The sequence below is a fragment of the Manacus candei genome, unplaced genomic scaffold, assembly GCF_025592945.1.
Source record: "Manacus candei isolate 608988 ecotype Guabito, Panama unplaced genomic scaffold, ASM2559294v1 h1tg000100l, whole genome shotgun sequence".
In the NCBI taxonomy this organism is placed as follows: domain Eukaryota; kingdom Metazoa; phylum Chordata; class Aves; order Passeriformes; family Pipridae; genus Manacus; species Manacus candei.
Window position 1 is genome coordinate 49145 of NW_026138148.1, and position 23107 is coordinate 72251.

At 42.6% G+C, this 23107-nt stretch overlaps 2 long non-coding RNA genes across 2 annotated transcripts; one reads left to right on the plus strand and one right to left on the minus strand.

The window, feature by feature from the left end:
* Nucleotides 1–8314: 8314 nt before the first annotated feature.
* On the plus strand, nucleotides 8315–10295 carry LOC127461340 (uncharacterized). Its single transcript, XR_007900039.1, has 3 exons — nucleotides 8315–8413; nucleotides 8662–8692; nucleotides 8880–10295. It is a non-coding gene; the product is annotated as an uncharacterized LOC127461340 (long non-coding RNA).
* A 3426-nt stretch (nucleotides 10296–13721) lies between these two features.
* Nucleotides 13722–18134, minus strand: LOC127461339 (uncharacterized). The gene is made up of 3 exons (XR_007900038.1): nucleotides 17927–18134; nucleotides 15862–15962; nucleotides 13722–13965 (listed from the first exon to the last, which is right to left on the minus strand). It is a non-coding gene; the product is annotated as an uncharacterized LOC127461339 (long non-coding RNA).
* Between the last annotated feature and the right edge of the window lie 4973 nt (nucleotides 18135–23107).

Sequence of the window (23107 nt, forward strand, 5' to 3'; positions counted from 1 at the left end):
CTTGGGAAGGGTGGCTGGAAAGATGCCCAGTGGGAAAGGCCCTGGGGGTGCTGGTGACAGTCCAGGTGGGCAAGAAGGTCAAGGGCAGCTGGGTTGTGCCAACCACAGTGTGGGCACGGGAGCAGGGCAGAGAATGTCCCTGGTGAGGCCAAACCTCAAATCCTGGGGCAGTTTTGGGCCCTCAGGACAAGAGAGACATTGAGGGGCTGGAGTGTGTGCAGGGAAGGGAAGGGAGCTGGGAAGGGGTTGGAGCAGCAGGAGCAGCTGAGGGAGCTGGGGGGGCTCAGCCTGGAGAAAAGGAGGCTCAGGGGGGACCTTCTGGCTCTGCAACCCCCTGACAGGAGGGGGGAGAAGGGTGGAATCAGTCTCTGCTCCCAGGGAACAAGGGACAGGAGGAGAGGGAACAGCCTCAAGCTGTGCCGGGGGAGGCTCAGGTTGGACATCAGGAAGAATTCCTTCCTGGAAAGGGCTGTCCAGCCCTGGCACAGCTGCCCAGGGCAGTGTTGGAGTCCCCATCCCTGGAGGGGATTTTAAGCTCTTCAAGTCTGCAGAGATGAATCTTTGCCTCCAGGTCCTTTGAAGCATCTCAAACTAAGATCACATTTTAATTTAGTCAATCCTAATGAAAGTAAATCCTGAATTTAGTCGATCCTAAAGCCTTGCAGCTGATCCCACACAAAGAGCATCAGCACATTCCCAGCCATGGATGTCCATGAACACCTCGTGTTGATGTTCCTTGTCTCATGGCTGTGATTCCCAGGACATTTCTCACCACCTCAACTGCAGGTGCCTCATCCCTGGAAGTGTCCAAGGCCAGGTTGGAGCAACCTGGGCTCGTGGAAGATGTCCCTGCCCATGGCAGGGAGGCTGGAACTGGATGATCCTTAAGCTCCCTTCCAACCCAACCCATTCCACAACTCTCTGTTTTATATTCCCCCATGTTTTGTGACATTTAGGAGATGAGGATGATCTTAACCCTCAATCCAGGTGCTGCTTTACGAGTTTTTGACCTTCAGCTTCCCCAGTTTGCTCCTTGATGCAGCAACTGAGTCCCAGCAGAACATTTTAAGCCCCTGTCAGACCAATTGCTGCTTGAATTCCCTCTAGTTTAAAACATCTAAACCTAGGCAGGGTTTCACAGTATCCCTCCCACAGCCTGAAATCCCTGTGTGTTTTCCTTCAAACACTAGTTTCCAAGCCAGTTTTCCTTCAAACATCATCCCTAATTATTTCGTGGGAGTTCTCTGTCGCCTGAAAAACCCTCTCTGGTTCTTCCACTAATTTTATTTTTTTTTTTTAACACCCTCTCTTCTTTTCCTGCCTTATTGTGTGGGATGGATGAAGCCCAGACCAGAACAGGAAGCCTCATTTGGGTGTCTCCAGACAAGCTCAACGTCCCCCCCACCCAAGAGTTTGGATCTCCCACGTGGACAAATTAATAAATTTATGAAGGGGGAAGCTCTGCATCGCTGGGCCATCCAATACAAAGGAGCTTTGGCACTCCAGGAAGTGGGAAAGGCAGTTTTGGCACCAGCCTTGGTAAAAAACATGTCACATTTTATGTCTCCCAAGCCAGACAGGGAAGACCTGAAATCGTATCTGTGTTTGTCTGGCTGGAGCTGCGGGCTCACAAGATATTTAATTTAGGATTAAGTTGGAACAAGGAGCTGCTTAGGATGTGCTCCCTCCCATTTTTCTGTCACTTTATTGCCCCAGCTCTGCAGATTTCAAGGAAAAGATCTCCATCTTACATTAATCCAGCAGAAACAAGGCTAAAACTGTTGATTTAGATGCTCATGATTTTTTACATGCAAAAATATCTGTATTTCACATCCCACGACTTCCCTCTGTCCTCAAGCAGTTTGTGTTCCTGAGTGACCACTGAGAGTCTTAAAAAGCAGATGAAAAGCATCATTTTCTGATGAAAAGAGTGACATTTTTAAACCCAAAATGTATTCATGTACCAATGGATTTTAATGAAAATCAAAGAATGTAATTAAAGTAAAAGAATGTTTAAAAAATAACGGGTTTTGTGAGCCTAAAGATGAGCCCCTGGGGTGGCTCTACCTTTCTGGGCATATAAACCTCACTGCAAATTTTGGGGAATTAGGGAATAAGATAAGGAGTTCTGGGAATAACTCCCAGAATGGGAATAAACCAAAACATTTTCAAAGTCATGGTAAAACTGTTTTTATTTTAAAGAACACCCAGAGACAGATTTGTTGAAGTTTTGTGTTTATATGTCTATTTTTTGTCCACATATATGAGTTTATCTTCGTGTCCAGTGTTCCTCCACCCAAAAAATTCCAAGTTTTTATGTTTTTATTAGTGTTCAGAATGAAAAAACAGATTGTTTGCTCGTGTAATTCCTGCTCTGGTGACCAACTGGGAACATCCAGGATGGGATTCTCCAATCTGAGATGTTCACCCAGAGCTCCTCTTCCAGTCACTGAGGATTGAGCAGCTGGAATTCATTCCATCCTCAAACACCTCCTGAAATCAGTTGGATCAACTGGGGAGGGTTTTCCCCCATCCCTCTTTTTTTTTTTTCTCCAGTTATCCCATTTTCACCCCAAAAATCTCTGATCCTGCAGATGATTTTTAACCAACAAAAGGGAACAAAAATAAGTGTTTTTCCCATGTAATTCCTTCCCTGGTGACCAACTGGGAACATCCCGGATGGGATTCACCAACCTGAGTTGTTCAGTCCTCTTACAGTCCCTGAGCATTGAACTGCACAGAGCAGCTGGAATTCATTCCATCCTCAAACACCTCCTGAAATCAGTTGGATCAACTGGGGAGTTCTTTCAATCATCCCTCTTTTTTGTTTACTCTAATTGGCACATTTTCAACCTAAAACTTCTCATCCTTCAGAATCTCATTCATCAACAAAAAGGAACAAAAATAGATGGTTTTCCCATGTCATTCCTGCCTTGGTGACCAACTGGGAACATCCAAGATGGGATTCACCAACCTGAGATGTTCACCCAGAGCTCCTCTTCCAGTCACTGAGGATTGAGCAGCTGGAATTCATTCCATCCTCAAACACCTCCTGAAATCAGTTGGATCAACTGGGGAGGTTTTTCAATTATCCCTCTTTTTTTTTTGCTCTAATTGGCCCATTTTCAGCCTAAAATTTCTCGTCCTTCAGAATCTCATTCATCAACAAAAAGGAACAAAAATAGATGGTTTTCCCATACCATTCCTGCCCTGGTGACCAACTGGGAACATCCAGGATGGGATTCTCCAACCTGAGCTGTTCACCCAGAGTTCCTCTTCCAGTCACTGAGGATTGAGCAGCTGGAATTCATTCCATGCTCAAACACCTCCTGAAATCAGTTGGATCAACTGGGGAGTTCTTTCAATCATCCCTCTTTTTTGTTTACTCTAATTGGCACATTTTCAACCTAAAACTTCTCATCCTTCAGAATCTCATTCATCAACAAAAAGGAACAAAAATAGATGTTTTTCCCATGTCATTCCTGCCCTGGTGACCAACTGGGAACATCCAAGATGGGATTCACCAACCTGAGATGTTCACCCAGAGTTCCTCTTCCAGTCATTGAGGATTGAGCAGCTGGAATTCATTCCATGCTCAAACACCTCCTGAAATCAGTTGGATCAACTGTGAGGGGTTTTTTCCCCCCATAACTTTTTTTTTTCTTTGCATTAATTGTCTCATTTTCCATCCAAAAATCTTTGATCCTGCAGATGATCTTTAACCAACAAAAGGGAACAAAAATAAATGTTTTTCCCACGTCATTCCTTCCCTGGTGACCAACTGGGAACATCCAGGATGGGATTTGCCAACCTGAGATGTTCACCCAGAGTCTTATAGTTCCTCTTATAGTCATTGAAGATTTACCTACACAGAGCAGCTGGAATTCATTCCAGCCTCAAACACCTCCTGGAATCAATTGGATCAACTCTGGAGGTTTTTTTCCCCCATCCCTCTTTTTTTTTTGCTCGAATTGGTCCATTTTCACCCCAAAATCCCTCATCCTGCAGACAACAAAAAGGACCTAAAAAAACCACCCTCCCAACCAACACTTAGTTGGGAAAAATATTAGTGAGCAATAAAAATGAGTGAGAAGCTGCTGAACACTCACCCTGGCTGCGAAACTGGTGGGGTTTTAGAGATGCCAAATCAGTTTTCCTTAATCCAAATTAAAATTAAGCAGGCAAAAAACGGTTTTCCAGGCTGAAGAACGACCTTCCTTCAACTTGGACTCAAAAAACCTGGGGAGGAAATGATGTTTCGCTGCGAAATTTTCTATTTGAGGGAACTCCTCTGGCTTTATTTTTTTTTAATAAGCGACTTTTATAAGAGGGAAACGTTTGTAATTAAGGCCGAAAAGTTCTGCTTCTTTTCAGGAAAGGGGGAATTTTCAAATTTCCCCCCGTAAATATTTTTTCTGGGGGGAGAAGCTGTTGCTTTTTTTGCTTTTTCAGCTGAGAAGTCGAAGCCTGGAGCCTTTTTTCTGATGAAAACCTTTCATTTTTTGTGAGGGATGATCTTATATTACGTCACTGCACCGTCAGGATCCAGAAATCCACGGATTTTGAAGTGGACAGGAACAACTGGGCCACACACCAGGATCCCTGGAATTAGCTGTTCCCTCTGGAATTAACTCACTCCTTCTCTATCCCTAAAATAATTTCTTTTCAGATTAAAAAATCTGTATTTCTGAGAGCTATTTAAAGCATCAGATGCAGAATTATGTCCAAGTTTATCATCCATTTCTATAAAACAACCCCCCCCAAAATAATATTTTATAATATTATTTAATAAATAATAATAATAATATATTTAATAAATATTTTAATAATATTTCATTTTAACATTTAATTTTTTCCCAGTCCAAACAGAAGCACAACACAAACTCCTTCCTTTATTAAAGGGGAGACAAAATTCTGAGTTTGCTGCCATGAACCAGTTAAGAAATGTGGAAGGCAGTTTCTAACCTAAACTTTAGTCAACTCTGTAGTTTTAAGCATTTTTATTATAAAAGTTTGATGAGTTTCATAATTTTTTGGCAACATTTTCATAATTTTTTATAATTTTTGTGTAACTTTCTGTAGTTTTTTTGTAATATTTTCATAGGGTTTTTTTAATTTTTGTGTGACTTTTTGTAATTTTTTTTTAATTTTTTCATAGGTTTTTTATAATTTTTGTGTAACTTCCTGTAGTTTTTTGTAATATTTTCATAGTTTTTTGTCATTTTTGTGTGACTTTTTGTAATTTTTTGGTAATATTTTCATAGGTTTTTTTATAATTTTTGTGTAACTTTCTGTAATTTTTTCACAATATTTTCATAGTTTTTTGTCATTTTTGAGTGACTTTTTGTAATTTTTTGGTCATTTTTTTGTAATCTTTTTGTAAGTTTTTGGTCATTTTTTTGTAATCTTTTTGTAGGTTTTTTTTGGTAATTTTCAATACCCCTTCCCAACTTTTATTGTGAATTATTCCCAGTAGGAATCATTCTTTCCATACTATTTGTTTGGAAGGAGCCCCCTACTCCTGCCCAAAGCCCTCAGGTCCAACTGCAAAGCAAACAAGGAGTTATTTTACAATTCCCTTGGGTTTTTTCTTGGGAAAATGCCCCCCAGGCCACCAAATCTGCCATTTTCGCCCCAAATCTGCCTTTTCCTCCCCAATAGTTGCCTTTTCCACCTCAAAATCTCCCTTCAGACACCAAAATCTCCCATTTTCACTCCAAATCTCCTTTTCCACCCCAATATTTGCCTTTTCCATCCCAGTAGTTGCCTTTTCCATCCCAGTAGTTGCCTTTTCCACCTCAAAATCTACTTCCAGACTTTTATTATTTTTATTCTGATTTTACTATTTTTATTTTTAATTTTATTATTTTTATTTTAATTTTTATGATTTCTATTATTTTTATGTCTTTTATTTTTATTTTTATTCTTTTTCATTTTTATTATATTTATTATTTTTATTTTTATTATTTTTATTTTATTATATTTATTATTTTATTTTTATTATTTTTATTATTTTTATTTTTATTATTATTTCTATTATTTTTATTTTTATTATTATTTTTATTAATTTTATTTTATTATTTTTCTTCTTATTATTTTTGTTATTTTTCTTTTTATTATTTTTAATTTTTATTTTTATTATTTTTATTAATTTTATTTGTATTATGTTTATTTTTTTTTATTTTTATTACTATTTTATCTTTTTATTTTTATTATTTTCACCAAAATCTTAGGAGAATAACATAATTCAGATTAAAAGGAATATCAGAAAAACATCCCACCAAAACTCCATTTTCCATAATTTCTTACAAAGAACACTCAGAGAGGGAAAACAGTTTTTTTTTAAATATTCAGGAACTGCAAATTCAGTTGCCTGAGGGAGAGATGAGCTCAAATTCAAACCAAAATCAACCCAGAAACATTCAGAAAATTCTCTGAGAAAACCTTCTTGGATAAAAAAGAGTAAAAAAGGGTAAAAGATAACAAATATTTCGATATTATTAAATTTTGAAATGATAAATTCCAGTAAAAGAAAATTTTCCATTCTATAAATAGAGAGATAAGTCAATAAACTACATTATTGATGACAAAAATCAATGAGTAAAGAGGGAGAAAATATAATTTATTTATTTCAAACACGAGGAGAATTCAGACCAAAAAAAAACTAACCCAACTCAACCAGAAAGACATAAAAAAAAAAGGCAAAAATAAGTAAAAGCTGACAAAAAACCCCCAATTTTATGTCTTACTAGAGACAGGAGTGAGTTTGTAGCTCCAGGAGCTGCCAATCCATACATGGATTTTAGGAGGGTTTTTAACACTGTCTCCCATGACATTCTCAGAAATAAAGGAGAAAATGTAATTTAGATTAAACTGCCAAAAAATGGAGGCTCCAAAAATGCTAGAAAAACCACTGGTGAAATGGGGATAAATGGAAATTTCTCTGAAGTGGGTTCTGCAGAGGGAATTTCTGACGAGGAATTAATAATGAAATGCTAAATAATGAAATAATAAAGAATGAAATGCTAAATAATGAAATAATAAATGATGAAAAGAGGGGGGGATTCGTCCTCAGGATTCAGGGAGGGAGAGAAAATTGCTGAGGGAAGATTTTAGGGAATGCTGAGAAAGGAGGGATCAGCAGGAATTTGGGATGATCTGGTTATTTATTCAGAAAAAATAAAATAGTAATCATGAAGGGTCAATACAAGGTGGGGTGGATAAGGGGGGGAAAATCTGTCCAAAATATGAGAATTGGGGTTAAAATTTGTCCAAAATATAAGTGATGGGGGTAAAAGTCTGTCCAAAATGTGAAAGTTGGGGGAAAAGTCTGCCTAAAATATGAGAGTTGGGGGGAAAAACTGTTTAAAATATAAGATTTGGGGTAAAAATCTGTCCAAAATATGAGAGGTGGGGTAAAAATTTATCCAAAATGTGAGAGGTGGGGGGAAAATCTGTCCAAAATATGACAAATGAGAATAAAAATCTACCTAAAATATGAGAGGTGGGGGCTAAAATCTGTCCAAAATATGAGAGGTGGAGGTAAAAGTTTCTTTAAAATATGAGAAGTGGGGTAAAAGTCTGTCTAAAATATGAGATGGGGATAAAAGTCTGTCCAAAATGTGAGAGTTGGGGTAAAATTCTGTCCAAAATATAAGAAGTGGGGGGAAAAGTCTGTCCAAAATGTGAGAGGTGGGGGTAAAAGTCTGTCTGAAATATTAGAGTGGGGGTAAAAATCTATGCAAAATATGAGAGGTGGGAATAAAAATCTGTCCAAAATATGGGAGGTGGGAGAAAAGTCTGTCTAAAATATGAGAGGTGGGGGGAAAATCTGTCCAAAATGTGAGAGTTGGGGTAAGAATTTATCAAAAATATGAGAGGTGGGAATAAAAATCTCTTCAAAATATGAGAGGTAGGGTAAAAATCTGTCCAAAATGTGAGAGGTGGGGTCAAAATCTGTCCAAAATATGAAAAAAGGGAGTAAAAATCTGTCTAAAATATGAAAGGAGGGGATAAAATCTGTCCAAAATATGAGATGGGGGAAAAGTCTGTCTAAAATATGAGAGTTGGGAGTAAAAATCTGTCCAAAATATGATAGTTGGGGGGAAAATCTGTCTAAAATATGACAGGTGGGGATAAAAGTCTGTCTAAATTATGAGAGTTGGGGGTAAAAATCTATGCAAAATATGATAGTTGGGGAGAAAATCAGTCCAAAATATGAGAGGTGGGGGGAAAATCCTTCCAAAATATAAGAGTTGGGGGTAAAATTCTGTCCCAAATGTGAGAGGTGGGGGTAAAAGTCTGTCTAAAATATGAGAGTTGGGGGTAATATCTGGCCAAAATATGAGAGTTGGGGTAAAAATCTGTCCAAAATGTGAGAGGTGGGAATAAAAATCTGTCCAAAATATGAGAGGTGGGGGGAAAAGTCTGTCTAAAATATGAGAGTTGGGGTAAAATCTGTCCAAAATATAAAAAAAGGTAATAAAAATCTGGCTAAAATATGAAAGGGGGGGATAAAATCTGTCCAAAATATGAGATGGGGGGGAAAGTCTGTCTAAAATATGAGAGTTGGGAATAAAAATCTGTCCAAAATATGATAGCTGGGGTGAAAATCTGTCCAAAATATGAGAGGTGGGGTAAAATCTGGCTAAAATATGAGAGTTGGGGTAAAAATCTGTCCAAAATATGAGAGGTGGGGTAAAAATCTGTCTAAAATGTGACAGGTAGGGATAAAAGTCTGTCTAAATTATGAGAGTTGGGGGAAAAGCTGTCCAAAATATGAGAGGTGGGGTAAAAAATATGTCAAAATATGAGAGGTGGGGGGAAAAGTTTGTCCAAAATATGAGAGGTGGGATAAAAGTCTGTCTAAAATGTGAGAGGTGGGAATAAAAATCTGTCCAAAATATGAGAGGTGGGGGGTAAAATCTGTCCAAAATACAAGAGGTTCAGAAAGTGATTCTGTGGAGCTTCTGCAGAGTAAATTCTGGGAGTTCTGGTGGATCATAACTGAGAACCAACTTTGTTTGCCTGTGGCCAGCATGGCAAAGACCATCTGGGAATGTGGGAACAGGCTGGGAAATGTGGAGGAACCCTGAGCTGGATTGAGGGAGAAGGGTTCAGGTAGTGAAGAACTTCCACCAGGGGTGATCCCTGACAGTGGGTCAGACAAATGTGCCTTAGGAATGACCTTGGAAGAGCAGATTCTGGACCTTTGTCCCTTTTAGGATCATGGTTTGGGTTGGAAGGGACCTTAAAAATTGTCTTGTTCCACCCCCTGCCATGGGCAGGGACACCTTCCACTAGCCCAGCTTGCCCCAACCTGGCCTTGGACACTTCCAGGGATCCAGGGGCAGCCACAGCTTCTCTGGACAACCTGTGCCAGGGCCTCCCCACCCTCCCAACCAGGAATTCCTTCCCAATATCCCATCTAACCCTGCCTGTGTCAGTTTGAATCCATTCTCCTCATCCTGTCTCTCCATCCCTTGTCCCCAGTCCCTCTCCAGCTCTCCTGGAGCTCCTTCAGGCACTGAAAGGCCTCAAAAAGGTCTCCCCAGAACCTTCTCCAGGCTGAACACCCCCAGCTCTCCCAGCCTTTCCTCCCATCACCTTCTGTGACAGCAAAGACACCCTCCTTGTGTCCACACAGCACACAAAGGATGGATTTTCACCACATCAGCTCATGGAATTCTGATGCCAAACACCAGAACTTCCCCCAGGAGATTCAAAGTTAAACCCTGGGCTTTATTTCTAAGCAGGATTCTGTGTCTCTGGAAGGGCCCAAGTAAAACACAGCCCAAAGCTCCCGTGGATGTGCAGATGTGGATAGTCTGAATTTCACAGCTCAGCCCTTCTCGAGCTGCCACTTTCAGTGCCGCTCCGAAAAACCCAACATTCCAACTTGCTGGATGCAAATCCCTCCTTATATTTTCCTTCGGAGACCTCCAAACGCTCTTAAACCAGCTGAGCCTCTTCCTGAAGAATTCTGTTTATGCTCTGCTCAATGCACTTTCAAACTTGAGACTTTTCCCTCAGTCTGGGACAACGGAGTGTGAAGGCAAACAAGCCACGAGTTTTCTTGGATTACCTTTTATTGGGAGAAGAAACCCCCTCAACAGCACCAACAATGATCCTTTTTACAACAGCCCCCCTCACACACCCCCTGGGTCTCCCTGAGAGCCAAAATTTGATCCTGCTGATATATTTTTCCCTCCCAATGTGTGATCCCTCGTCCTGCTGAAGTTTATCCTTTGGAGCTTCTGTTGCCACCCGAGTCGTGGAATCATGGAATGGTTTGGGTTGGAAGGGATCTCAAGGATAATTTCATTCCCACCCCCTGCCACGGGCAGAGACACCTTCCACTAGCCCAGGTTGCTCCAAGCCCCGTCCAACCTGGCCTTGGACACTTCCAGGGATGGGGCAGCCACAGCTTCTCTGGGAAATCCAGTCCAGTCCCTCCCCACCTTCCCAGACAACAATTCCTTCCCAACATCCCATCTATCCCTGCCCTCTGGCTTCAAAGTCACATTCCTCCATGTCCTATCCCTCCATCCCTTGTCCCCAGTCCCTCTCCAGCTCTCCTGGAGCCCCTTTAGGCCCTGCAAGGGGCTCTCAGCTCTCCCTGGAGCCTTCTCTTCTCCAGGGGAACCCCCCCAGCTCTCCCAGCCTGGCTCCAGAGGGGCTCCAGCCCTGAGAGCATCCCCGGGGCCTCCTCTGGAATTGCATCAACAACTTCACATCTTCAGATGCTCAGGATCTGACCAGGTCACCTCAGGTTTAGATTTAGGGCTGTAGCCCCCTCTGCTCTCCTGTCACCAACCTGGCCTTGGACACTTCCAGGGATCCAGGGGCAGCCACAACTTCTCTGGAAAACCCATTCCAGTCCCTCCCCATCTTCCCAGGGAAGAATCCCTTCCCTATATCCCATCCAAACCTGCCCTCTATGAGCTTAAAACCATTAAGTAGAGCCCAGAGCTGAACTAGGTGTGTTCCCACAGCCATTCCCCAAGGCACTGGTTCACTGGATTTTTCCTCTGGATGAAGACTTGAATAGCTGAGAAAACTCCTGTCGGACCATTTTTCATGGAATTATTCGGATCCCCTGCTGCTTTCTTTCCAAAATGTTTCTTTTGTGGACCACCACAATGGCCTGTATGAATTATTGGTGGTCTGTGCTCTTTAATGTGTGGAGTTACTGCTTTATAACATACTTAGCATTTTTTTATATTATTTTGATTTAATATTTTCTTTGATATTAACTCAAAAAAACGCCGAAACAACATAATGACTGTGAAACTTTCTGCTCTTAAACTCACATAAAAATATTACAGTTTTTAAGGAAAAAAAAAAAAAAAACACAAACCATAAAGTATTTTCTGTTCGTAATAATTTTAGAAGCCGTCAAACCTTTCGGTTTGCTTCAAATCTACATCCTAAGAAGTAAAAAAAAAAAAAATAAAAAAGGGGGGGTTCAGTAGCAAAGAATAAAAAATTAAAAAAATTACAGCAGTTTTAAGGCAAGGGAAAAAACAGGCAGGAGGATTTTTAATAGAAAAGATATTAGGAAAGAGTTTATTAGAAAAAAAGGGGATTGACTTTCAGCACCAGGAGGTGGTAATCAGGTGCCAAGATTGAAATTGTCCACGACATCAGCCTGGCCATTTTTCACCGGCTCTGGTTGCCCGTTTGGGATGTGATCGGACACCTCGGAGACTCCCCCGAGGAGATTTTCACCCCCTGCTCTTCCACCACAATTCATGGGAAGGAGGAGAAGGAGAGGGAGCAAGAATCAGCTGAGAGGAACCAAAGTTTTGTTGCTCTGAGGATCCACTTCTTACAAATTTCGCTCCATTTTTCATCCCACGGTAAATAAGTAAAAAACCAAACAAACAAAAGCTTTATTTATTCCAAATATTGTGACATATTTTACCTGTTGATTTAGACAAATATCTGAATTTGTTTATTTGCTGACAACAGGAAATCTCAGTGGCTGAGTCAGCTGAGAAAGGAACCAAAGTTTTGCCGCTCTGAGGATCCGCTTCTTGCAAATTTCGCACCGTTTTTCGTCCCACATGAAATAAGTAAAAAAAAACATAAAAAAAAGCTTTTTTTACTCCAAATATTGTGACATAATTTACCTGTTGATTAAGACAAATATCTGAATTTGCTTATTTGTTGACAACAGGAAATCTCAGTGGCTGAGTCAGCTGAGAGGAACCAAAGTTTTGCCGCTCTGAGGATCCGCTTCTTACAAATTTCGCTCCATTTTTCATCCCACATGAAATAAGTAAAAAAACCACCAAAAAAAGCTTTTTTTACTCCAAATATTGTGACATAATTTACCTGTTGATTAAGACAAATATCTGAATTTGCTTATTTGTTGACAACAGGAAATCTCAGTGGCTGAGTCAGATGAGAAAGGAAACAAAGTTTTGCTGCTCTGAGGATCCGCTTCTTACAAATTTCGCTCCTTTTTTCATCCCACATGAAAAAATTAAAAAAACAACAAAAAAGCTTTTTTTACTCCAAATATTGTGACATAACTTACTTGTTGATTAAGACAAATATCTGAATTTGTTTATTTGATGACAACAGTAAATCTCAGTGGCTGAGTCAGCAGAGAGGAACCAAAGTTTTGCTGCTCTAAGGATCCACTTACTGCAAATTTCGCCCCGTTTTTCGTCCCATATGAAATAAGTAAAAAAACCATTAAAAAAAGGTCTTTTTACTCCAAATACTGTGACATAATTTACCTGTTGATTAAGACAAATATCTGAATTTGCTTATTTGTTGACAACAGGAAATCTCAGTGGCTGAGTCAGCTGAGAAAGGAATCAAAGTTTCACCACTCCGAGGAATCGCTTCTTACAAATTTCGCTCCGTTTTTTGTCCCATGTCAAATAAGTAAAAAAAAAACAACAAAAAAGCTTTTTTTTTATTCCAAATATTGTGGCATATTTTACCTGTTGATTAAGACAAATATCTGATTTTTTTCCCATTTATCAGCAATGAAATTCCCAGCAGGGTTAAATATTTTGGGGGTGTTCATGCGTGCGTCCATTTATGTGTGTGTGTCATTTATATGTGTGTGTCTCTCTCTCGTTGCACAAACAGACACATCCCCACACATTCTGGGTTTGAAAGCTCAGGCAGAGCAGAAGGATTGGCTTCCTGAGGCATTTTCTGTGTTTTCTGGCAGCCACTTAGACCCAGGTTAACCTGAGCTTTCCCACAGAACTCCAGGCCAGGGAATGTGATTATAAAACTTTCCCATCCGTGCAGCACTTTAAACCAAACTCATGGTACTGGAGGATGGATGAATTCCATTCCCAATGTGTCTGTGTGATGAATTCAGTGGATGGGAGGGATTTAGAACAATTTTACTCATTTTATTTTATTTTATTTTTATTTTTCTCCTATTTTTTTCCCCCTTCCAGAGGCGAATTTGCGGAAGAGAAATTGTTGGCCAAAGGAACTGGGTCCATCAGAGCTGACTGGGGTTGAACTCTCAGAGCCAAACGTGAACCTCAGAGACCCACCACAGTCTCACAGTGAAAGAAAAATAAATAAAAATAAAGAAATAAAATCATCAAACTCCTCCTTTTTAATGGAATTTCCTGGTGACAGAAGGGCAGAATCCCAAAAAATAAAATCATATAAAATTCCAGAGGGGGGGGAAAAGAAATCATAATAAAATCAGCATCCATGGAACAAAATATACCATCTGGAATTACGACAGCAAATCCAAGTGGTTCCAGCTATGCAAGGCATTCCTTTGCACCAACTAATTAAATACATCAAATTCCTTTGCTTTCCAATTTTCCCTCGAGGAACAAATACAAGGTGGAGCCTGGAAGTTCCTCGTACCAGCTTTGCTTCTTTCCTTTTATAATCTTATCTCTAAACTCCATCACCTTGAATTTATTCAGGATATGCTTTTTGGAGGTAGAGGAGGAGCAGGATTTTCACCTAAAATGACATTTTAAAATAGAATTATTGTGGTTTCTGGCAACAGAATGTCCCAGGAGAAGAAACGCTGTGATGAAGTTTGATCTCCATCATATTTGTTGTTGGGTCATTCCATCAGTCAAGAAGTTGATGCCAATCATGATTTTAATTCCCAAATGTACATAATGAGACTTTTATCTAATGTACATAATGAGACTTTTAGGTGACACTTTTTTATATGGGAATTATATTTATGGGAATTATATATATATAAATAAATAAAATATGTATAATTATATATAATTCTGTATAATTTTATATATATAATTATATAATATATATTTTTATATATAGTTATATTTTATATATTTTTATATATATATAATTTTATATATATATTTGGGGAATTATCCCCAAATTGTATTTCTCTAAAGAAAGACCTGGAGCGAGGGAAGTGAAGGGTGAGGAAGGAACTGGAGAATCTCTCCTACAAGGAGATCAATGTAGAAACCTAAAAACTTCTGCTGTGCCTTTAAACAGACTTTTTCCCCAGTAATTCTTAGAACTGGTCAGGAAACTGCATCCAAATATTTTTTTTTTCCCTTCCTGAAAGGCAAAATTCCCGACAAATCAGCTCTCCCATTGGTCCTTTGGGCGGATTTTGAGAATGGAAAGTGAGTTGTTAAAACCTGAAAAAAAAGATTTCTGGACAAAAATCTTTGGACATTTGAAATTAAAGATGTCCAAAGTCAGCAGCCCTGGTTCTTGTGAGATTCCCTGAGTTATTCCCATGGAAGATCAATGAGAATATGTGAGGGATAATATCCTTTTTTAGTATTTATTTCCAGGCATCTCCTAATCTTTGGGTCCTAAAGAGCTTTTTGGTGTGAGCTGATGTGTCTCCAAATACCTTCTTTCAGAAATAAGCTGCTTGAAGGTTATTTTGGTCAGATTTGGAGGCATTTAAAAAAAAAAATCTCAGAGAAATAACCACAGTTTGTCTGAACATCCCAGCTCTCTATTACTTATTTTCAAAAGTGCGACAAAGGTTTTTTTAGATGAAAGGGTGTTTTTTCTTTTTCCCCTAATTTTTAATTTCAGGAGCATAAATGTCCTCGAAGAAGTGAGACATTCCATACCCTTCCATCATAAAAGAAGAACTGGGTTTTTTTAGAACAATTTAGGCTCTCTGGGCTTCACTAATTGATGCCAAGGCCTTAAGGAGCCACAGAGGACGAGTGGATTGATTATTCCAGACCTACAAAACTCCACCTTGTACCTCTCCCTTCACTCCTTCCCTTGGTGTGGTTGATGTCTCACTCTAAGCTGGGATGAATTCCACACGTGGATCTTCCAGAATAACCAAATTAAAGCACAACAAGGCTGAAGAAACCCATGAACACGCCACAAAAACATCTTCAATCACTGTCCTGAATCTCCTCCCCTTAGTGTGGCTGATATCTCACTCTAAGCTGGGATAAATTCCACACATGGATCTTCCAGGATAACCAAATTAAAGCATAATAACACTGAAGAAATTCATGAACACACCACAAAAACAACATCTTCTATCACTGTCCTGCATCATTGAGATATCCCAGCATTGTCAAGCTTGGACTCAGCTTCTACTTTATCCTGAATTATTCCTTTGGGGTTTGGTGTTTCTTTCCTTATTTTTTAAAATTTTTTAATTATTTTTTTTATGTTACTTTTTGTATTTTTATTTTTATTTTATTTTTTATTTTTTTTATTTTACTTTTTTATTTTATTTTTTTTTTTATTTTTATTATTTTTATTTTTTATTTTTATTTTTTATTTTTTATTTTATTTTTTATTTTTTATTTTTTGGAATGGGACTGCATATTATCCACAGAGGATCACTGTAAACAAAACCCCGGGATAAGGATTGGGAGTCACCTCTCCATAGGGATTCAGCTCCACGACGATCCAGGTGGGCTTGTCCTTGGCGATGCCGATGAGCTTCATGATGTTGGGGTGGTCCAGCTTCTTCAGCAGCACTGGGAGAAGGGGAGAAACCTTGGGATGAGCTTCCGGGGCTCCCAGTCCCTATCCAAGGGGTGGGGGATGGAGATGGAGCAGGAGGAATTTCCTTGGATGGCCCTCTCCTGGTTTTTCGGGATCTGCATCCTGGTGGTGCCTGTTTGTTCCCGCCCAGGGATTCCACAACTTCCCAGTGTCCCTGGGTGATTCCCAATCCCCATCCTGAGGTGATTCCCAATCCCTATCCATGAGTGATCCCTAATCCCCATACCGGGGTGATCCCCAATCCCTATCCATGGGTGATCCCCAATCCCTATCCATGGGTGATCCCCAATCCCAATTCCAGACTGATCCCCAATCCCAATTCCAGACTGATCCCCAATCCCTATCCATGGGTGATCCCCAATCCCCATCCCAGGGTAATTCCCCATCCCCATCCCAGGGTGATCCCCAATCCCTATCCATGGGTGATCCCCAATCTCAATTCCAGATTGATCTCCAATCCCTATCCTGAGGTGATTCCCAGTCCCCATCCTGAGGTGATTCCCAGTCCCCATCCCAAGGAGATTCTCAATCCTTATCCCTGGGGGCTGGAGCCAGAGCAGGAGGAATTTCCCAGGATGTCCCCCAAGAAGGTTGATGGGGAGACACTCGGGGAGGACAACCATCCACGGGGCACTTCAGGGGTCCCACCAACATCTGGCCCATCTATCTCGGACTTCCCAGCCCGTTTTGAAGCTCCTCGATGCAGATCCAGCTCCGTCAATCCGAGCTTGTGCCGAGCACTTGCACTGTTGATTCAGCTGCTCGGGGGATCCGGTCATTTGGGCTCAGGATTTGGAGGCAGATGGTCCTAATTTGGGGCCAAATCACTCTCTTCTGGGCTGTTGGCACAGAAAGCCCCACCAGCCCAGTTGGCCATCTGGGTCGAGACAGACCTCCGACCCTTTTTCTGGCACTGTCTGGGAATTGTAAACTGAATTTGTTGGCAGCCAGGGGAGTTTCTGGGTTTTTTTTTTCCCCCCTGACAGATGTCCAAAGGAACCGTGAGCTGATGTTTCACTTGCTGCCTGGGGTTGCTCTGCATCTGTTTCAAGACCTTGCAAAGCCCTCAGGGAGGTGGAGATGGTTCTTCTGTGGCAAGCAAAGCCTGGGAGGGAAAATTAAGGATTTCAAGGGCCCAGAGAGTGGTGGGGATGGAGCTGCATCCAGTTGGGATCCGGTCACTGGTGGTGTCCCCAGGGATCAGTGCTGGGCCCAGTCCTGTTTAATATCTTTATTGATGATTTATATGAGGGCATTGAGTCCATCATCAGCAAATGTGCAGGTGACACCAAGCTGGGGGGGAGTGTCCATCAGCTGGAGGGCAGGAGGGCTCTGCAGAGGGACCTGAACAGGCAGGGAGGAAAAAACATCTTCCTTCTTTGTTGCCCCACACTAAAATTTCCTGTCTCTCAAAGAATGCAATTTATCCATGGAATCCTGGAATGGTTTGGGTTGGAAAAGACCTTAAAGATCATCTCATTCCACCCCCTGCCATGGGCAGGACACCTTCCACTAGCCCAGGTTGCTCCAACCTGGCCTTGGGCTCTTCCAGGGATCCAGGGGCAGCCACAGCTTCTCTGGGCACCCTCCTTTAGTGCCTCCCCACCCTTATATTAAAGAATTTCATCCTAAAATCTGATCTAAATCTACTTAAATATCTCTAAATATTCAGCTTAAATAAATCCATCTAAATATTCAACTTATATACATTATAATACACTATTTACATAATCAAAAACATAGAAAACCAATTGAATGGTTGTGATTTTATTTTTTCTCTTTTTCCCCCCCCTTCTTAAACAAAACCACGCTGATTTCTTTTCCCCCAGACTGGGATAAGAGAACATTCTACTCAGCTCTGGAACGAAATCCCCCCAAAAAAAAAAGCTCCTGAGATGACAACCATCAGAGCCCAGCATGACTAAATCCCATTCACCTACCATAACATTATCCATCAGGAATCCAAGGAGGCACGAGTGGCCCCCACCCAGTGCTCTCAGCCAACCCCTAATCCGGGGAAAATGAAGGCTGGTAACGTGTGTGGGAAAACATTTCGTGGCCAGTTTGGAGCCCGAAATATTTTGCTACGGTCCCTGAGCCTTCCAACGAAATCATTACTCACTTTTCCCACTCATAATTCCTGACCCGGGGTTATTGTCTTGTGTTTGTGACATCACGGCCCCGTTGCCTTGGCAACGGTGATGATGTCACGGGGGGGAGAATTAGCACCTCTTAATATGAGCAGGCACCCAGAAAAGATGAAAAATGAGCTCAGGGCCTGGGTTAGACACAAATTACCAGGACTTTTTTATTTTATTTTTTTTTTGGACAGGAAAACTCCTTGAAAGGTAAATGAGGCTTAGATTTAAATACGATGTTTTCGTTGCGCTTGGAAGGTGGACAAAAGTTGATATTTGAGTCATAAAAGTCCAAAGAGTGGGGTGAGAACAGCTGTGGGTTTGGGGAAAGGTTTTTTTCCATGCAAATGAGGCAGAGGTTATGACTTTATTTGCAGATGACACCAAGCTGGGGGGAGTGTGGATCAGCTGGAGGGCAGGAGGGCTCTGCAGAGGGACCTGGCCAGGCTGGATCCATGGGCTGATTCCAAGGGGATGAGGTTCAAGCAGGCCAAGGGCCGGGTCCTGCCCTTGGGCCACAACAACCCCCGGCAGCTCCAGGCTGGGCCAGAGGGGCTGGAGAGCAGCCAGGCAGGAAGGGAGCTGGGAGTGGGGATGGACAGGGAGCTGAACAGGAGCCAGAGTGTGCCCAGGGGGACAAGAGGGCCAATGGATCCTGGCCTGGCTCAGGAACAGGGTGGCCAACAGGGCCAGGGAAGGGATTCTGCCCCTGGACTCAGCGCTGGGGAGGCCACCCCTGGAGTGCTGTGTCCAGTTCTGGGCCCTCAGCTCAGGAAGGACATGGAGGGGCTGGAGCAGGTCCAGAGGAGAGCAACGAGGCTGGGGAAGGGACTGGAGCACAAGTGCTGTGAGGAGAGGCTGAGGGAGCTGGGGGGGCTCAGCCTGGAGAAGAGGAGGCTCAGGGGAGACCTCCTCACTCTCTGCAACTCCCTGACAGGAGGGGGGAGCCGGGGGGGGTTGGTCTCTTTTCCCAGGCAACCATCAGCAAGACAAGAGGGCTGGGTCTGCAGCTGTGCCAGGGGAGGGTTAGGTTGGACATTAGGAAGAATTTCTTTGCAGAGAGGGTGCTCAGCCATTGGAATGGGCTGCCCAGGGAAGTGGGGGATTCTCCATCCCTGGAGGTTTTTAAGGTCAGACTGGATGTGGCATCAGTGCCATGGGCTGGGAACCGCAGTGGGGTTGGATCAAGGGTTGGACTGGATGATCTCAGAGGTCCCTTCCAACCTGTTTGAGTCTCTGATTCTATGATTTTGAATTCTAAAGGGGTAAAAGAGTGTACTCTAGAACCCACCATTCAACTCTGAAATTCTGGGTGTGACAGAGCAGGGGTTCCACAGGGTGTTGAGTATACCCAACCCCACTTTCCTCTGAGATGTCCTTCCACTCAATCCTGCTCTTTGTTTCATGGTCGACATTATTATTTTCTACTATTTTTTTTAGCCTCAAACCTTCTCCTTTTGAATTTCTCTGATTTACCAGCATCATCCTGCCCCCACCCACTGACCAGGAGGAATAAAACAGCTGCTGAAATACCAAATTTTAGGAGAAGAGTTGAGCATATCTCTGGTCTAGAATAAGGAGAAATATAAATATTGCCTTTTTCTTTGTCCTGTTTGTTTTCCCCAAGACAAAAATGAGTACTGAGGATAGATTTAGATGAGATATTGGGAAGGAATTCTTGGTTGGAAGGGTGGGTAGGCCCTGGCACAGGTTGACCAAAGAAGCTGTGGCTGCCCCTGGATCCCTGGAATTCCAAGGCCAGGTTGGAGCAAGTTGGGCTAGTGGCAGGTGTCCCTGCCCATGGCAGGGGGTGGGAATTGGATGATCTTTAAGGTCCCTTCCAATTCAAACCATTCCACAATTCTGTGATCCAATGGGGTTCAAATTGTCAAATTAACTTTTAACAGTAACTTGCATTTGCACCCCCAGCTTTGGATGTCCTGTTCTCTTGCAGCCTGATTTGGGACCAGGAGAACTTTTCCACAGGTAAAAAACTGGGAAGGAAAGAATCCTGATTGGGAAAAAGGCATTTCTTTCCTCTGAGAAGTGGTGATGGTGCCTTTACAAAGCACTCCTGGACAATTCTTGCTGACCCACATCCCTCTTACAAACAGGTCTTATTCCCACCTCGAGTCACTTGTTCTTCCCTTCCTTGGTAATGTTTTCTGAGCCTGGGAAGGTTTTCTGAGCCTGGGAAGGTTTCCATGCCCATGGCAGGGAGGTGGGAACTGGATGATTTTTAAGATCCTTTCTAAACCAAACCATTCTGGGATTCCACGATTCGTCCCCGAACTGAAGTGTTTGAACCAGAATTTCAGTCACCTCCAGGGGCTCGTTCTGCTCATCCACCACAGTTTGTGTGTGGATAAATAAGGCCCACAAATCCCAGCCCAGATAACTGGAATTCTTTGGGTTTAGGGCAGGGTATTTGATGAAATGTAGCAGCTGATTTCACCCGAGGAGAAGCACTTGAGCACTGAGCCACCTCCTCTGACCTGCAGCTCCACGAAGCTCCGAAACAACTTCTCCCCTGGGCAATCACTTCTCCACTTGTCACCCTCTGCTTGCTGTCACCCTTTCCCCCCCCCATCCTCAATCTGGGCTATTTCTTGGCATTTATTGGGATATTTTTCTACTGATTAATTAAAAAAAAAAGGTGACTTATTGTACAATTTTTTAATAAAAATGAATAATATCATTTCAATAATAGTGAATAATGATGTTTTCATATAATAACGAAATAACAGTAATGTGAACTTTTCTATTTTTAAAGCTTTCGAAACTTTGTCTTCTTCCTTCTTTCCTTCTTTTTTTCCTTCTTCCTGTTTTTAAAAATGAAAGTCTAACAGCATTTTGCATGGAAAAACGAAAGAAAAGGAAAAATCCCTGGCCAACTCTCCTTATTCAGTTGTAATCTGTAGCTTTGAGGTGGGATTTTAAGTTGAAGCTGCCAAATCTTCCTGCCCTCCTCCGGCACCAGAGAGGATCCACAATCTCCCGGAGTTCCTGATGGCAGGAACAGCCTGTTCCAAGCACCTTCCCTCTGCTGAGTGTTTTCCCAGAGCCAGCAGGGCCTCCCACTCCACGTCCTGGCAGGTGATTTGTGACACCAGGAGGGTGGCAGCCAAGCTTGGAGGGTGCTGTCAGTGCCGAGGGATGTGCCGGGACACTCGGCTCCTGGGGATTCCTGGAAGGTGGAAAACTCCATGTTTTCACTCCCTGCTCTTGACATGAGGATCAGGCACTGTGGGATCTGCCACTGGACCCCAGGGATTCGGTGTGGAGCTGCCGTGGCTTCCCCGGGGAGATTGGAGTGACCCGGCGTGTCCTCAGCTTGTCACCCTCCATCCCGAAAATCCTGAGGAGAAACAGCTGCCCCGTGACAGGATTCACAGCTTCCCAAATTACTTGTCCTGCTTAATTAGGTGTTTATGGACACAGGCTACAGCTTCCTGAGGAGGGGCAGGGACTGAGCTCTGCTCTGGGGGGACCAGGGACAGCACCCAGGGAATGGCTGGAGCTGTGCCAGGGCAGGCTCAGGGTGGATCTCAGGACAAGGTTCTTCCCCCAGAGGCTGGTTGGGCACTGCCCAGGCTCCCCAGGGCAGTGGGCACAGCCCCAAGGCTGCCAGAGCTCCAGGAGGGTTTGGATGATCCTCTGGGGCACAGGGCGTGACTCTTGGGGATGTTCCTGTGCAGGGCTGAGGGTTGGACTGGATGATCCTTGTGGGTCCCTTCCAACACAGCATAGTCTGATATTTGTTTTAAAAACATCTCTTTTTTCCATCTAGAAATCATCTAAAACACATCTATTGATCTTCCAAAGGTGCTGGAAGATGTCCCAGTGCTTCCTACGTAGAGCAGAATGATTTAAAAACTCACCTAAGTCGTGTTTGTTCATAATTGATGTTTTTCCCTAAGAGACCCCACACATATTGCTTTATAAACATATATATAAATATATATATAAATATGTATGTGTATAAATATAAAGCATGTCACAAACACTCCATACTTATCAATATATATATAATATATATATAAATAGAGAGTATGTCACAAACACTCCATATTTATAAATATAGATAGATAGATAGATAGATATAAAGTATGTCACAGACTCTGCCACCTACCCCCACGTGACTCAGTGCAGCCAAACCTGCCCAGACATTTCAAAGGTCTCTCCTGCTTTGATCACCTGCCATTTTAACCAGGGGAAGGCAGCGCTGGTTTGATCCTGTTTTCCAGCTGAGCTGAGCCCAGGGCCGGCCTTGGATAAGTGTCTGAAGGAATGAAGGAAGCCCAAGTGCCTTCTTTGAACTGCTGCATTCCTACACCAGCCTGGCTCACCCAAGATCATCACCTTAGACCTGGGTTGACCTTCTCAGGAGCTTTCACCACTAAGCTGAGCTTCAACAAGCTTCAGTGAGGTTGTGGGGCTGTTTAGAGGCAGGACACAGAAAACTGATGTTTAATAAGGAAAAGAACCCCCTGCACAAGGTCCTGTTTGCTGCAAGAAGCCCCAGCAGCTCACCTGGCACTGGTGGCACCCAGAAATCATAGAATCATGGAATCATGGAATCATAGAATCCTAGAATCATAGAATCATAGAATCATAGAATCATAGAATCATGGAATCAGCTGGGTTGGAAGGGACCTCCGAGATCATCAAGTCCAACCCTTGATCCAACCCCACCGTGGTTCCCAGCCCATGGCACTGATGCCACATCCAGTCTGTCCTTAAACACCTCCAGGGATGGAGAATCCCCCACTTCCCTGGGCAGCCCATTCCAATGGCTGAGCACCCTCTCTGCAAAGAAATTCTTTCTAATGTCCAACCTAACCCTCCCCTGGCACAGCTGCAGACCCAGCCCTCTTGTCTTGCTGATGGTTGCCTGGGAAAAGAGACCAACCCCCCCCGGCTCCCCCCTCCTGTCAGGGAGTTGCAGAGAGTGAGGAGGTCTCCCCTGAGCCTCCTCT